At 36.5% G+C, this 12,981-nt stretch overlaps 1 long non-coding RNA gene across 1 annotated transcript; it reads right to left on the minus strand.

Moving 5' to 3' along the window:
- Positions 1 to 1,062: 1,062 nt before the first annotated feature.
- On the minus strand, positions 1,063 to 12,122 carry LOC140511532 (uncharacterized). The gene is made up of 2 exons (XR_011969577.1): positions 11,780 to 12,122; positions 1,063 to 1,224 (listed from the first exon to the last, which is right to left on the minus strand). It is a non-coding gene; the product is annotated as an uncharacterized lncRNA (long non-coding RNA).
- Positions 12,123 to 12,981: the final 859 nt, after the last annotated feature.

A 12,981-nucleotide genomic window follows, 5' to 3' on the forward strand; every position in this document is an offset into this window, starting at 1 on the left:
TGAAAGATTAATATGGTGAAAGACAGTGGTCACAAACAGTTAATACAAGAGGAATTAAGTCTTAAACACAATGAACTAATGAAACATGCACATCTTCCTCTTCTGCCTGTTTCTCTCCATAATGACTTGCTAAGGTTTGTTTTTCCCTCCATCTGTGCCCCTTGGATCTTGTAAATATAAAATATAAGCAACACGTTGTAAAGGGGTGTGACTGTTTGGGAGCCAGTTAACACTGGATTTGGAGTCAGAAGACCTGGATAGTTTGTCTTTTGTCTTTTGTCTTTTACCTTTTATCTTTTATCTTTTGTCTTTTGTCTTTACCTCTCAACTTGTAACCTGGAAAAAGTCACTCAGTCTTTTTGATCTTTAGTATCGTCATCTATGAACTTAAAGCACTGGCCTAGATCTTCAAGGTTTCTTCTACTTCTACCAAGTGTATATGATTCTGCCACATACACTGTCAAACAAAAAAAAAGTGAACATTGTAGTTTTATTTCTGTGCCTGACATAGATTAAGAGTTTTATTCTAGTGTTAGTTAACATTGCTTAAGCATTCTTAACTATGGGTACAGTATCCTGTGTAGGTGGCCTTGGTTTCAGAAAGGTCTGGGTTTGAGTTGTTCTTTTGACACATATTGGCTGCGTAACCCTGGGCTAATGACTTAACCTATAAATGTCTCAGGTAACTCCTTAATATTGTTAGTTGCAGAACAGTGACTGGCCCAATCTGATTGAGATGATTTCTTCACAGGAAGGACCTGATATATACATATATAAGTGTATGTATGTATGTATATATATATATACACACACATATACACACACACATATACATATATACGCACATAAGTGGATGTATATATACATATATATACACACACGTGTGTGTATATATGTGTATATACATTTATGTGTGTGTATACGTGTGTGTGTATATATGTGTGTATGAAATTTAAGGTCTAACCTCTTTCTCAAAAAAAAAATCCAATATATAATCCAAGCCCTTTCCCCTGAGGCATTTCCATCTTAAAAAGAAACGAATAATGAAGAAGAATGTAGATATCCCCAAGAGAAATTTTTATTTCACTTCTAGCACAGTCACTTGCACATAAATTGAATGAAATTTCACTTGACGAGGATGAACAGATCTGCATCAGTAGAAAACATCCACACTGAATTATCATGGGTTCATCCAAGTACTCTCACTGCATCTTCCTCTGGGATCTGAAACCAAAGAAATGAAGTTTTGTCTTTCCCAAATACAACAGTGATGTCCCATGGCAGCAAAGGAGGCTCCTTTCTCAGAGCAAGACAGGCAAGGAAGTTTACCTAAGCCCAGAGTGGGGAAACTCTTGATGACTTGAAAATATGTACAATCCCAAAATAATCTCAATTCAATCTCAAATTTGTATTAGTTTATTCTTCTTGTCATTATTTTTCATTTTCTTTTTTTCTAAAAAGATATTTACTTGATTCATAATATGTTGTCTGATAAAGAGAATGTTTTCATTGTTGCTGAAGCACATAATAGCAGATTTCTGCCCTGCTGAAAAGCGTGTTATAAGCATGAAGACAGAAAATCAAGGATGATGGTTTAACTGCAGCTCACAGCCAGGCACTATGCTATGCACTTTTCACCAGTACTATCTCACTTGATCTTTATATCTACCTAGTAAGGTGGGTGCTATTGTAATTCTAACTTTATATTTCAGGAAACTGAGGCAAATAGAGGTTAAGTGACTTGCCTGATATCACACAGCTAGTAGATATCTGAGAACAATTTTTAACTCAGGTTTTCCTAATGCCAGCCCCAGTCCTTTATCCACTGTACAATCAGCTGCCTCTGAAGGGAACATAATAGAATTGAAAGGACTCTGAAATGTTAAGTATGAAGTTCTAAGCTCTAGTCCCATATCTGTTACCATTGCCTTGATCCGAACACCTCACCACAAGGCCCAGGTTAGTAAAAGAGAGAAAGAAAAGTCTCACATGTACAAAAATATTTGAAAACTGAAAACAAAGTAGACACTCATTAATCAGCAAATGGTTAAATAATTTCATACATGAATGAAATATTACTCTGCCATAAGTAACAATAAATATGAAAAATTCAGAGAAGCATGAGAGATTTGTGAATGGGTACAGGGAAGGATGCAGAACTAGGAACAAATAAACACGGTAACTACAACAATGTAAGTTATTGAATAAACAACCTAAAATTCAAAGCTGAATTATTATAATGACCATGGTTGTCCTCTCTAAAATATGAGAACTATCCCCTTTTCCATTCCTTGAAGAGATGAAGAATTATGGATATAAAGCAATTCTTAAATTATCATTCATTTGATGTCCTGATTAGTTTTACTGAACAGCTTTTTTCTCCCTCATTTTTGTTCTGTAACAAATGATGGCTTAATGAACAGGAGAAGCAAACGTTCCAGAATGAAGGTTATATATAGATTAATGATGATTAATTTTTTTTAAATGGAGAATTCAGAAAAACATCAAAAGATTTATATGAACTGATACAAAATATGTATAACCATGGAAACTATGTATGACTAAAACAGTATAAATGGAAAGAAAAATAAAATTGAGAGAAATGATTATTTCTCTCTTAATAACCAATTCTTAATATTAGGGAGATTCAGGATCTTTTCCTTTTCTATTCCCTCATTCTCAACTAGGTCAGGTTGTGTTTCATCTTTTGTTTCCAATGAAGACCATGACATCAGAGAAATGATGACATGACTTGTACTTGACCGTGTTATGAGTGAAGGAGGGCTGTACAAGGTCACCAGCCTCACTTTTTCCTCCTGAGCCATCTGGATCCAGTGACCAGACTGGACCATCATCAGGATGACTGGAGACAGCCCAGGATGTAATGAGAGACCTTGGTCTTTTAGGCGAAGGCCTTTTCAAGTACTCACTTAAAGTGAGGTAATGCCCATTCAGTGAATGGTCCTATACAACCCAGTCAATGAATAGCCATGATGAAAAGTAAAGAGTAGAATTAAAGGTTGCTATTAATGACAGAACTGTGAATAGAAATGTGGGGGCAGGCAGAGCCACCTCTAGCTCTCTTAATTCCTGTGTTGCCACTTGTTTCCCTCAAGAGGCCATTAATGAAACAGCATCAGGGAAAATGCTCATTAACACTCAGTGGGAGGAGTGGAAGGGAGAGTTGGGTGTAGAAATAAGAATTTCTATTTATTTCACTGAGTTTTCACTGAGACTATAGATTTATTAAGGACTCCCTAGAGGCAATAAACAGGTGGACATTTTATAAATATTTATCTAACTTCGATCTTTCTGTTTAGTCTTTCATAACAATTAAAGACATTATTTATTATAAACCTACTTGAATTGTGTGGCTTACTCTCTTATTCTACTGAAATACAACAGAGAGGAAGAGGTGGCGTGTTTCTGGTAATTACTCAAGGCAAGATTTTGATTAGATAAATCAATAGTGACCCTTTGAATAAGACTGTAAAAGTATATAAGATTAATACATAATTATAACATAAATACATAATTATAATATAAAATATACGATTAATGTATAATGTTACATATGATATATAATTATAATATTATATAGGATTAATAACTTTCATCCATAAAAGGCTGAGAGGAGTTAGGAGAGAATGGGAAGAGCCGTTTGAAACCTTGGAAAGCTTAGAAAACCTCAAAGGCTCATCTGAGTATGCTCAGTTCCTGAGGAATAGGGTTGATAATGAGATAGAATTTTAACATTCTCCTCTATCTTGTTCAGACTCTCCCTCCACAACCAGAGAAGATTAGTTCTGATTAAAGAGTAAAAAGAATTTATTTTGGGTGAATTACCGTCCATTGGGTTCTATTCGGACTTGGATGGGTGTGGGTAAGGGGTAAGGGTGGAGATCATTTGTCTAGATTGCCCAAGGCTCAGGTAGTCTGGGATTAAGTAATCAAAGTCTTGACCCCTAGCCCTTCATTAGAATAGATCCACCTGTCATTATAATATTCTTCTTATTAATTGTAAACCAATCAGGGTTGAGTGCTATTGGGAACATCTACTTTTTCAAGGGCATTAAGCAACCGGCTGCCATTATCCATCTTTGGTTCTTATGAGAAGGCTGAATGATCAATCCTTTTATTAATTATTCAGTAGCCATAATTAATAAAATGATTAATTATCCAGACATTATGTCTCTTGGAAGTTTTATAAACTGAATTCTGTGTAATGATAATGACCAAACTTGGCCACACAGAAGAGTTGAGAAAATGCATTTTCATCCCTCCGTTGCAGATGTATGGGGGCCTGGTTGTGAAATATTCACACACATACACATACACTTCTGGGTGGCACAATGGATAGAGCACCAGGCCAGGAATCAGGAAGACTAGCCATGTGACCCATAGCAAATCACTTAACCACTTAATGGTCTATTTTCCTTAGTGTCATCATCTGTAAAATGGGGATGATATATACCTGCATTCCAAGATTGGTGTGAGGATCAAATGGGATCATAATTGGAAAGTCCTTAGCATAGTGTAGTGCTATAGAAATGTTAGCTATCATCATCATCATCGTTACCATCAAACATGGCTTATACATTGGATAGTTTTGCTTAACTCTTTTTTAAAAAAACATTATTACAAGAGGCCTGTTGGGTGATGGGCAAGGTAGATATTTCATAAACAAAAGTGATGTAAAAATAAACGCATCCATGAAAAGACATTAATGCCTTCATTTAAAAAGCTCTAACTGTTCCTCCTATTTAGTGTTTACTCATTGAACATATCCAACTCATTTAACAAACATTCATTCAATGTCATCTATATATCTTTAGGCACCAGGGACAGAAAAATAAAAGCAGATGTTCTACTTGGGAGCATAATGAAGACAATGATAAGTAAACACAAAGGTCTGCTGCTCAGATGGAGCTGGGATAGTAAAGGCATAATAGACCTGATGAGAAAAGATTTGGAATAGCTTGTATAGAGAATATGATATACATGAATTAAAGGATTGTCTTACAGCAGTGAAGACTCAAGATTAGATGAATTTGTAGTGGACTCATTCAGCATAATTGTATGAATCCTGCCAACACACAAGTAGGAGCGGAGAGCTCAGGGTTTGGGTTTTTAAAGAAATGATTGGGAATAGGACAAGGTGGTAAGGAAATCAAAAGTAAAAGACAAGGCATATCTGGTTTACCATAAGGTCAAATTTTTTAAAGGTGGGAAAGAAGCCAGAGCAGAATTGATATCCTGGGGAAAAAAAAGAGAGGGATGAAATGGCTGAAATTAATGGTGAGAATTAGGATTTAGGAGAAGAGGAAGGAGATTTTATGATCCGAGAGAGAAATGCAGAGTCTTGATCATGAAGATGATCATGGAGAATATGAGGTCAAGGGTGTGACCATATCAATACAAGAATAAGGTCAAATGAAGCTGCACATTATCAGAGATGAAGTTCGAAAGGATAAAATGGAAAGGAAGGCAGAGAAATTGGAAGAGGCAGAAGAACTAGAGACTTGGGCAGCATAGGGCTACAGTGGATAAAGATGAGAAACCAATGAGTTAGCAGGAGTCAAGGGTTTTCTACGTAGCTAACAACTCTGAGTCACAGGGTTTAGGAGGGCAAGGTAGGCATTTTCTGGTCATAAAAAAGGGAAGAACTCTTTCACTGGGCACCCACTCACTACAAGTTCTCTGATGACAGTCTGTTACTTTGCTCATTGTCATTTACCAGGGAAAAAGAAAAGCTGAGTGCATAACTGGTGATTTGGTCCAGAGCAACCTCACTGAACATTCCCCCCAACATGGAGCATGTACTGAACTCAGGTGCTGAACTCCCCTTTTTTGGTGATCTTGAGCCCCCTCATGTATACTCAAGTATCTTAGGCACAGAAGTGAAGTTGAACTTGTCAAGGAGAAAAACTAGCCACATGAAGTTGCAGAAAAGGTTTGAGATACAGAGCTGGGAAGATGATAAAGTTTATAATGGATGGCCATGCAGGAAGGTGACTTGCAAACATTTAAAAACATAATTTTTCCCATAAACTAGGAAGCAACATATCTGCCAAGAGAGGGAAAGTATAGGGTACTTGAAGAGAAAGGAAAAGATTTGAAACATCTGCTGTGTAGGGCATGATAGAGAACCAACCAAGACCTACTCAAAGCATTGCAGTATTTCTGTAAAGTACTAGTTAAACTTAGATAATAAGAATTTGTTGTAGATTCATCATCCCAGTTGTGGTGTTTCCTTTGGCAGCATTCATCAACACGGGAGTAAGAGTAGGAAAAGGAGATAAGTCATGGTGAACCTGAATGGAAATTTGGCAGATATAACAGGCAAGAGGTTAAGAGTAAGGGACAATATATAGTTGAAGTTGTTATCTCTAATGTCTAGATGGTGAAAAGAGGAGAGTAGGTCCAGAGTATGGATGATAGCCTAGGTATACAGTGATGGATAGGAATCTGAGGTGATGGTAAAAATCCAAGAATGAGTTTAGGAGTAAGGCGGCAGAAAAGATTCAAGGAAAGCAGATTACGGTTGAAGAAGAGGGAATTTTAGGTCGTAACTCTTAACAGTCATCTTTCCACTGACCCACAATAGAGAGGAGGGCACCATGGAAATAGGAAACAGAAGACGGCAGTGATTGATAAGGCCCAGTGCTGAGGGAGTTGGGAAGGAGGAGGAAGGAGTAGGAAAGTAGCAGCTGGTGTGGTCTTGCTACAGATCCTGGGTGTCTTGAGTGGTTTGGGTCCCCCTGATAGAAGGTGTTTATCTTAAGTGGTGCAATCTGCTTTACTCTAACCTGATAGAAAGGTGCCTAGGAAAAGGAGGGCTGATAGACCCAAGATTCTTGTGGGGAGGCAATGTAGCAGCCTAAAAGCCAGATGAAGGAGAGGATGAGTGAAGAAGGAACTATACAAGGAGGAAAGCACTCCCTTCTTCCATATTGCCTCCTTGGGATGCTGGCAGCTGGTCAAGGTTCTCACAGCTGTGTGATAGTTATGTTTCTCCTTGCTGGGCCCTTTATTTATCACCCCATACCTTCTCTCAATGAAAAACAGTTTGAAAAACATTTCTGCTGTTTCTTTAGATAAATCAGTATATAGAGACATCTTTTATGATTACATTTTTAAAATAGTATTTGGGATTATGTTTTCATTATAATGGAATTAGCATCAGTAGGGCTTGCTTGTAGGTTCTGAAAGCATGGTAAAATTTGAAATAATCTCAAATGATATCCTTTCAGTCAGATATTGTGCTTTAAAATGCAAACCAATATTAGTCTCTAATTTCCTCACAAAACAACTAATGATCAGGTGTTCAGATATGTTTTCTAATGGCTCCTAATATCCTGATATTTACAAAAATATGTAATAATTTGGTTACTGAAATTTTCTAGTTATTTTTGTCTGTTTTACAATTGCAGCACCAATGCAATATTCAGTGTCTAGAGCAGCCATGAATATCCCAGCACAGTTCTGAATCACAAAATACAATCAATTCTCCACATGGAAGACAGAACCATAATGTTTATTCAGACACCAGAAAGCTGAATCCCATACACCAGGCAGCCAAATCTGTCATAGTTAACAAAAATGTACACACAATGACAATGCAGAGAACAACAATATCTCCAAGCCTTCCACTTGCTGGCTTCCCACAAACCAGCTCCATTAAACAAATCACAAGCAGGCTCCCTTAAACAAAATCACAAACAAGCTCTCTCACTCACTAGCCTGTTGCCTGCGTCCTTCCTAGCTCTGACTGCTCTCTGAATAACTTCCTCTCAGCTCTGCTCTAGCTCCACCTCTTCCTGTTCCACCCACTCAGCAAGCTCCTCCCACCACAGGCTCCATGGGACTTAGACTTCCATGTGACCTATTAATGAATGGGAAAGATCTTCCCATTTAAATTACCATTACAATAATTAATTCTGATCTTATTCTCTTCCTATGCCTGTCTATTTTTGCTGGGCTCCTTATGAAAATAAAACTTTATTTTTATGACAGCTACTTCAGGGGAAAGAGAAATATGACTCCCTGAGTAAATGATGAATCTGAGAGTGACAAATAAAAAGATAAACATCTGTTCATTCTGTAGATAGGTACAGGCTGGCATTTGGTGGTACAATACAAATTTTCTCTAAGGAATAGAACTGTACATTGATCACAGGCCCATATATATTTATTTTAAAAGTTTTTTGTGTTTATTTTGTTTTTTTTAATCATAATCATTTCCCAGCATATCCCATTCCCCATGAACTCTCTTCTTGCAAAAAGGGAAAATGGTAAGCAAATCAATCAACCAATCAAATAATTATTGCAACATTTCATACCCTTAGCTCCCTATTTGTTCAATTTGTTCTTTTTAAAATTAAATTTTATTTTACTTTCAAACCACCTTTCCCTTTCACCAAACCTCCTTCCTACCCACTCTACCCCTACCCCCTATTGAGAAAGCAAGAAAAATAAAACCCTTTACAAACATATAGTCAAGCAAAACAAATTTCCACCTTGGTCATGTCAAAAAAAAAGTTTTAACCTGTTCTCTGAGTCTGTCACTTCTCTATCAGAACCTGGAAGCTGTGTCTCATTGTGAGTCCTCTAGAATTATATCTTTACAATATTGTTATTATTATACAAGTTCTTCTGGTTCTGCCTATCTCATTCTGCATTAGTTCATACATGTTTTCCCAGATTTCTCTAAAATAGTTCCCTTCCTCATTTCTCCCAGAATAATTGTGTCCCATCACATTCATATGCATAACTGGCTTAGCTATTCTCCAAGTGATAGATGCTTCAGTGGTTTCCAAGTCTCGGTTATCAGAGAGAGAGAGAGAGAGAAAGAGAGAGATTCTATAGATATTTTTCTACCTATTGGAACTTCACCTCTTTCTTTGATGATCAACTTGCCAATCTGATGGATGAGGTAGAACCTCAGGGTTATTTAAATTTGCATTTCTCTAATTACTGATTTAGTGATTTTTTTCCTTATGGCTATTGATAGCTTGGAATTCTTCCCCTGAAAACTGTTTCTTCATATCCTCTGACCATTTGTCAATTAGGGTTGGATCTTACTCTTATAAATTTTAGTCCATTTCCCATAAGTCGTAGAAATAAGACTTTTATCAGAAAAAACTTGCTGCAAATATTTTTCCCCCATTTACCTGCTTTGCTTCTAATTTTGGATGTATTGGTGTTTTGCTTGGGCAAAAATTTTAAAATTTTATATGTCCATTTTGCCTTTTGTTGAACATCTCTATCTTTTGTTTGGTCATGAACTCTTCTTCTATCCATAGATGTGAGAAGTAGTATCTTACTTGCTCCTCTGATTTGTTTATGATGTAACTTTTTACGTCTAAGTGTATACTCATTTGGAGCTTATTTTGGTAGACTATGTAAGATGTTATTCTACAATTAATTTCTGCCAGATTTCTTTCCAGGTTTCTCAACACTTTTTATCAAATAATGAGTTCTTGCCTCAATGGCTGGGATCTTTGGGATTTTTCTAGAACTAGGCTACTCTGCTCATTTACTTCTTTATATTATATACCCAATCTGTTCCACCAATCATCCTTTCCTTGTCTTAACCAGTACCAAGTTGTTTGGATAATTAATTACTGCTTAGCAGCTTATTTTGAAAACTGGTGTTACTGGGCCCCATTCCTTCCCACTGATTTTCATTAGCTCCTTTGATCTTCATTACCTTTTGTTCCTCCTGATTAGTTTTATTTTTTCTTATTATATATAAAGCAATCCTTTGGTAGTTTGATTGGCAGAAGACTAAATAAGTAAGGTAATTTGGGTTATGTTGTCAGTATAGTATGTCTAACCAAGAGCAATTAATATTTTTCTAATTCTTCAAATTTGTCTTTGTGCAAAGAACGTTTTATGATCATGTCCATATAATTCTTATGTGTATCTAGTTAAGTAGGATACCAAGTATAAGACTTTCTATAGTTGTTTTAGATGGCATTTCTCTCTTTCTGCTAGATTTTGTTGATAGTATATGAAAATGCTGATACTTTATATAGGTTTATTTTTACCTTATATTCAATTTTACTAAAGGTTGTTAATTATTTTAATTAAATTTTAGTCATATGGCTAGATTTCTTCAAGTAAACCATCACATTCCCTGGAAAATGCACTAATTTTTCCCCCCCTTTTCCTAAGCATGTAACCTTAATTTCTTCTCTCTTTTTTTGTGTGTAGAATTGCCATAGGTAACATTGCTATCACTATAATAATGGTGACAATGGACATCCTTACTTTGTTCATGACCCTAACAGGAAAGACTGCTACTTTATCTCCATTGTAGATAATCCTGGGTCTTGGTTTTAAATAAATACTGCTTATAATATTAAGGAAAGATCAGTTTCTTCCTATAATTCCTAATAAAAATAACCAGGAATAGGCATTGTTTCTTAAAGCTTTTTCTGAATCTATTGATATGGATTGACATAACTTTTTCTTCATCTAATTTTTATTGGTCCTATTATTAATATGATTCGATGTGTTTATAGTTTTCCTAATATTGAACTAGCCCTGAATTCCTGTCATAAATATAGTCTAGCCATAGCATATAATCTTTATGATATGTTGCTATAACATTCTTGCTAATATTTTATTTAAATTTTCTTATTTGTAAATCTATCATCCTTTGCCTTCTGGAATATTGTACTCTAACTCTGCTTCTTCGTAGTGGTGGCTGTTAGATTTTGTGTGATCTTGACTTTAATACTTTAGATATTTAAATATTTTGGTTTTTGAATTCTTTCTTTCTGACAGCTTTCAGTATTTTTCTTTGATTTGGTAATTCCAGATTTTGGCTGTAATATTCCTAAAGGTTTTTACTTTAAAGTTTCTTTCAGGAAGTGACTGATGGATTCTTTCAATTTCTATTTTGTCTTCTGGTTCCAAGATATCCAGGCAGTTTTCTTCTATGAATTTTTGAAATATGGTGTCTAGAATCTTTTTCTCTTTTTTTGGTCATAGTTCTTAGGAAGTCCAATAATTTAAAAATTATCTTTCTTCAATCTGCTTTCCAGGTCAATTGCTTTTACTGTGAGATATCTTACATTTTTTTCTGTTTTTTTCCTGTCTATTGACTTTTAAAATTATTTCTTGCTGTGTTATGGAGTCACTTGCTTCTGTTTGGTCCATTATAATTTTTAGGTAATATCTTTTTTGCTTGGGTAAGGATTTATGCCTCTTGTTCCAGGCTGTTAATTCTCTTTCCAAATTTTTCTTTCATTGCTCTCAACTTTTCCCCAGTTTCTCATCTAATGCTTTTGTTTGTTGTTTTTATTATTTCTAAAGCTTTAAAAAAAAAAAATAAAACAGTCTTGCTTCATCTCTTCTAGTTATTCTGGTTGCACTTGTGTCCGAGCTTTTGTCCTTTGAGGCTCTGTTTGTAGATATGCTGAAGTCCTCCCTTGTGTTCAGGTTTGTGTTTTCAGTGTTTCTGTCCCCATAGCTCTTTATGGTGGTTTTTTGCTTTTCTATTTTTGTTTGCTCATTCTTCTAGCCTACTTCCTGACTTAGGATTTTGTGTTAGGGCCAGGTTCTACACACTTCTTGGGGAATACCTTGGTTGACATTTTGTCTTCTAGGTTCTTGCTGCTCTCTTACAAGGTAAGGAACGTTCTTCTATTCCAGGATCTAAAGGACAGCTCAGGCTCGAGGACCTCAAATCTTTCAGTGCCACCAGTTATCTGATCTAGGGCAAAGTTTGATTCCCATTCCCCTATTCTGAGCTGTGCAAGTTTCTTACCTGGGTTTGGGTCTTGCCACGGTTGGAAGCTTTAGTAAACTGCTGCTGGTTTCAATCATTATCAATCAGCTGGAAGCTCTGCAGATTCAGAGTGATAGAACTATAGACTCCCCTTTGCTCTGGGATTCCTGCCCTTGGTTATTTTTCTGCCATCAGACAGGGCGGGAGACTGAAGCTGAAACTCTCCACTCCTTTTTGAGTCAGAGCCACACAGCTATGACTTGCTTCTGAAATTGTTCCCTGCTCAGTACAGGTGACTATGACCTGTGTACCACTCCTTATGCTGGGCACAAACCCCTTCCTCAGTCCACTAATGATGCATTACTTGAACTGAATAAGTGCCAGAGTTGCCAGGTAGCAACTGTTTGTATATGAGATCTCTTCTTACCCTTGGCTACAGGCCCTGTCCTCTTTCAGTCTCTGTGAACTGGAATGCTCAAGCTGCACAGTTCTGGCCAAACCCTATCCCTAGTGTCCATAACCTCTCTGTTCTGATATGTTGACCTGGGCTGTGATTTTTTTTTTCTTGAATTTCACCATCAGGACTTGGTCTGGTGCACTTCCTAGATCTTTGTGGAGGAGGTGTGGGGGAGAGCTAAGCTGTTCGTCCTGTTACTTCACCATCTTGGCTCTGGTCCCAGAGATGGAACTTCATCTATTTCATCATCTGTTCTCAGGAACCAAGATTGATCATTGTGATTAATCTGAATTTGGCTACTTTTAAATTAATTTCCTTTATATTATTGTACTCTTTTATGTATACTGATCTGCTGGTTCTGCTTTCTTCACTCTACATTTAAGTTCATGCATTTCATATGTTTCCCTGAGTTCCAAATCCTTGTCATGTAGAATGACAATACATTCAGAACTGGTATAAGACTCTCTGATCAACTATATCAGAGAAAATGACACTCAGATTTTTCAATTTGTTGCATTGCCTTAGAAGTCCAAACCATAAAGCAAAATACCTAAGCAAATCTGGGAACTCTTTTATGTCTCACAAATTTGAGTGCAACGTGGGTGGACATCAACTAGAGAAGCCTGGCTAACCACCTTTCGTATAATTGTCCCCATTAGTATTTTAATTGTCTCACCTGAGCCATTCTATCTGCTTCTTTCCTCCAAGAGCTCGTTGAAAAGCTGTCTCTGCTTTAAAGCCATCTCTGAAACTTTCAGATGGGTGTCACAGCTTCCTTCTCTGA

This window comes from Notamacropus eugenii, chromosome 6, assembly GCF_028372415.1.
Source record: "Notamacropus eugenii isolate mMacEug1 chromosome 6, mMacEug1.pri_v2, whole genome shotgun sequence".
Classification (NCBI taxonomy): Eukaryota; Metazoa; Chordata; class Mammalia; order Diprotodontia; family Macropodidae; genus Notamacropus; species Notamacropus eugenii.